We start from the raw sequence: 4,950 nt of genomic DNA, 5'->3' as shown, positions 1-4,950 counted from the left end.
CACGTGACGCGGCGGCCCGCCCCCGGCGTAAGCGGAGCCCCGCCCCCAAAGGCGGTGTCCCCTGACGCGATCTAACGTGGACTGCGCCTTCGCGCGGCCGCGGCCGTTTCCCGCCGGGCGGAGTCAGTGGTCCGGCGCTTTTCGGCCTCCCGCTGTGGGGTTTAGGGGAGGAGCCACCATGACACCTTGAGGGGCGGGGACTTTAGGGAGTGAAAAGCTTCCGGTTTACTGGGCCCGCCGCCCATCTTCGAGGTCGTGCGCAAGGGCTCCCTCTGGCGAGAAGAGTCTTCTTGATGGTTTGCCGGCTGAAGCAGTCAGCCCACTGCATGGAGGCCGTTAAAGGGGTGGGGTTTTGCAGTCCGGAGTACTGGAGTGGGTAGGTCATTCTTTTCTCTAAGGGTCTTCCCAACCCAGGGCTCCCGCATTGCAGGCAGATTCCTTGCCTCTGAGCCACCAGGGAAGCTTCAGTTAAAGGGATATGCAAGCCGAAACAGAGAGGAGCTTTTGGAGTAACCGGATGGATTTTGTTAGGGAGGTTGCAGACCTCTGAAATATTCAGGTCCAGGTTCTTTCTCTTTGCCTCTCAGAAAATGGCAATAGCATCTGTTGAGTTACTTGCCCAGAAGCCTGGGAAAATCTTCCTGATTATTTATCATTCCTTAGCTTTTCCGTGTCCTATTGGTTACCCAGTCCTGTCAATTCTACTTTCTAAGTATTTTTCAGGTTCAAACTGTTACAGCCAAACCAGAAATGAGTGAAGGGCCTCTGGCACATACCAGCTAAGAGTTAAACAATGTTGCTTGTTTCTTCAGCTGTTACTACTAACAAACACTTGTAGCTGGACCCGTCCTTGACAAAGCGGATTGCTCTTTGACTCCGTGTAGATTATACTCTGCACCTGGCCTTTTTCTCCCCCGGTACTCTCTCGTCAGTTCAGTTCAGTGGCTCAGTCGTGTCCGACTCTCTTGTAGCATTCTGTATTTCAGAAAGAAGGTAATGGGCCTATCACTTTAGGGATACCTGTCGCAGTTGCTGAGTTGCCTGATGCTAACTGTGGCGTTTTGAAACTTTGGAAAAAAAAAAAAAAAAAGGCAGGATCTTCATGAGAATATAAAACCTCTCCCTATTCTTGAGAGAGGAGGGCACAGTTCTTGAGGTGCCTTCTGCGATTCCCTTTTGCCTGGGAAAAATACTGAAGCTACTCTTTTCTGTTCCCTCGGAGCTCTGTCTCTGTATTTCTGTTTGGCTTCGGTGGACAAGGTTTTAGCAACCAAACCCTATTTTCCATCCCCTAATCCAAGCAACTACCTAGTTTCTTTCTACGAATTGCACTGGTACCTGCTCTGACTGCAAACTCCATTGTTATGTTGTCAGGGTGTTTTCTCCAAAGCGCGGGCTCTGACCTTAAACAGATTTAAGCTTTCTTCATGTTAGTGTGACCTTACCACTCACATGTTAATGTCAGTGACGGCTTTGTAGCCAATCAGCTACAAACTAGTAAGTTTAATAATTATATTACTCTAAAAAAGTGGAAATTTTAGTAACTAATCACACAAAAATGAACTCATTCATTCATGCTTTATGAACTTGAGCTGTGACTACTGAAAGCTAAGCTTCTAACGACGTCTAGTTTGAAGACTCCTAATTCACCAGAAGAACTGATGCTTTTGAACTGTGGTGTTGGAGAAGACTCTTGACAGTCCCTTGGACTGCAAGGAGGTCCAGACAGTCCATCCTAAAGGAGATCAGTCCTGGGTGTTCATTGGAAGGACTGAAGCTGAAGCTCTGATACTTTGGCCACCTCATGTGAAGAGCTGACTCATTTGAAAAGACCCTGATGCTGGGAAAGGTTGAGGGCAGGAGGAGAAGGGGATGACAGAGGATGAGATGGTTGGATGGCATCACTGACTCAATCGACATGAATTTGAGTAAACTCTGGGAGTTGGTGAAGGACAGGGAGGCCTGGTGTGCTGCAGTCCATCGGGCCACAAAGAGTCGGACACGACTGAGCGACTGAACCGAACTGAATTCCCAGTTTGTTTCTTGCTTAATGAAATATTCATATCAAGTAATGATGTCTGAATTTTCTTTTGAGAATACTTCTGTGTGCAGGTTCTATATCAGTACCTCTGTACCTGGGGCCCCAGGGGGTACTGACAGTGCTGAGAGGCCTTTCTGGTTCCTTTGGGACAGAACTTGCTTTGGACATAGAAGAGCAATGATGTTCTATAAAATATGAATAACTGAGGAGTGTTATTATTTTCTAACTGTTTTATAGCCACTCTGAAAATGATGTCATAGAAGGAAAATGAAAGATAGGACAACTCATAGTTTTCTTTTAGTCCATCTCTATTTATTAGTAAGCTGAAGGTAAGAAAGTGTTGGTAGAATGTGCACATATAAAGAAATATAAACAGTTTGGTCAGTCTTGTGTGGCATTTCTACTTTTCTGGTAAGAATGAAATGCATACGCATGTACAAGCTGTGAAATATGAATTGTGTGATTTTGGTGACTCTGCAAATGCAAGTTAAATGCTCTTATATTTGCATTTAAAACTAGCATTGTACAGTACAACGATGAATGATAACATTCATGCTGATGCTTGAAATTTTAAATTTTCCTTTACTTAGAATGACATTGTATGTCAAATGAAAATACACATTGAGAAATTGATGCAGATACTGTGGAAGAAAATTAGAATCTTTATATACATGCAGGGGGACATACATGCTCATATACAATGGACATAGGGGTTCATTAATCTTTTTAAATTAGTGGGTTTTTTCCTTAAGAAAGTACCAGAAGTGGAATTGCATGATCGTATGGTAGTTCTATTTTTAATTTTTTAAGCAATCTCCATACTGTTTTCCATAGTGTCTGCACCAATTTACTTTCCCACCAACAGTGTCAGAGGGGTTCCCCTTCCTCCACATTCTCACTAGCACTTGTTATTTGTTCTCTTTTTGATGAGAGTCATTCTGACAGGTGCAAGGTGCTATCTCATTGTGGTTTTGATCTATTATTTCCCTGATGATTAGTAGTGTTGATCATCTTGTCATATGTCTGTTGGACATATGTATGTCTTCTTTGAGAAAATGTCTATTCAGGTCTTCTGCCCAATTTTTAATTGGTTTTTTTTTTAATATTGAGTTGTCTGGGTTCTTTGTATGTTTTAGATATTTACTCCTAATCAGATATGTCCTTTGCAAATATCTTCTCCCATTCAGCTGTTGTTCAGTCACTAAGTCATGTCCGACTCTTTGCTACCTCATGGACTGCAGTACTCCAGGATTCCCTGTCCTTCAGTGTCTCCTAGAGATTGCTGAAACTCATGTCCATTGAGTTGATGATGCCATCCAACCATCTCATCCTCTGTCGCCCCTTTCTCCTCCTGCCCTCAATCTTTCCCAGCATCAGGGTCTTTTCCAATGAGTCGGCTCTTCACATCAGGTGGCCAAAGTATTGGAGCTTCAGCACCAGTCCTCCCATTCAGTAGGGTATATTTTCATTTATGTTCCTTTGCTGTGCAGCGATTTTCAGTTTAGTTTTGAGTTTTCAGTTTAGGTTTTCAGATATAGTCATATTTATTTATTTTTGCTTTTCTTTTTCTTGCCTGAAGGAGATACATTTAAAAAAATCTTACTAAGACTGATGTCAAAGAGTGCACTGCCTATGTTTCTTCTAGGAGTTTCAGATCTTACATTTTAAGTCTTTAATCCAGTTTCCATTTATTTTTGTATATAGTATGAAGACGTCTTCTTTGTCTCTTTTTGAAATTTTTGCTTTAAGTTTATTTTGTCTGCTGTAAGTATAGCTATCCTAACCTCCATGTGGCTTTTATTTGCATGGAATATCTTTTTCCACCCCTTTAATTTGTCATGTATTCAAATTTCACCTTCTTAAAATATGTTTAATGGAAAAAAAATATGTTTAATGGAATTATGATTGGCTAGACTTATCTAGAGCTTCCTGATTCTTTTCACTTATGCTGATACACTTTCTTTTAGGTTTTTAACATGTCTATGAAATGCTAATTAAGAAAATTTATTCAAGTATAGTTGATTTCTAATATATTAATTTCTCCTGTTCAGCAAAGTAGCTTAGTTATACATATACATATATTCTTCTTCATATTCTTCTCCATTATCGTTTGTCACAAGATATTGAATCTAGTTTCCTATGCTATATAGTAGGACCTTCTTTATCCATTCTATATATAATAGTTTGTATCTGCTAATCCCAAACTCTCAATCCATCCTGCCCCCTTGGCAACCACAAGTCTGTTCTCCATATCTGTGAGTTTGTTTTTGTTTTATAGATAAGTTGATTTGTATCATATTTTAGATTCCATATTTAAGCAATATCATGTTTGTTTTTTCTCTGTCTGACTTACTTCACTTAGTTTTATAACCTCTAGGTCCATCCGTGTTGTTGCAAATGGCATTATTTCATTCTTTCTGATGGTTGAGTAATATTCCATTTTATGTATGTACCACATTTTCTTTATCCACTCATCTCTTGATGGATATTTAGGTTGTTTCCATGTCTTGGCATGGAAGTACTATTGTAAATACTACTGCTATGAACATAGGGACGCATGTGTCTTTTCAGATTAGAATTTTATCTGAGTATATGCCCAGGAGTGGGATTGCTGGATCATATGGCAACTCTATTTTTAGTTTTTTGAGGAAACTCCATACTGCTTTCCATAGTGACTGCACCAATTTAGATTCCCACCAACAGTGTAAGAAGGTTCCCTTTTCTCCACACCCTCTCCAATTCTGATACTTTAAAAAATCCATAGTAGGAACATACACAAAACAATTTGAGTTCTGCAGTAATTAATCATAATAGAAAGTGGTTATTCCCCTTATCTCTTTTGTAAAGTATGTTATTCCTTCAAATATCAGGAATTACTTATTGCTATGGTTTGAATGTTTGTGTTCTCC

This window comes from Dama dama, chromosome 19 (genome assembly GCF_033118175.1).
Source record: "Dama dama isolate Ldn47 chromosome 19, ASM3311817v1, whole genome shotgun sequence".
NCBI lineage: Eukaryota > Metazoa > Chordata > Mammalia > Artiodactyla > Cervidae > Dama > Dama dama.
Note: the sequence above shows the minus strand (reverse complement) of the source record.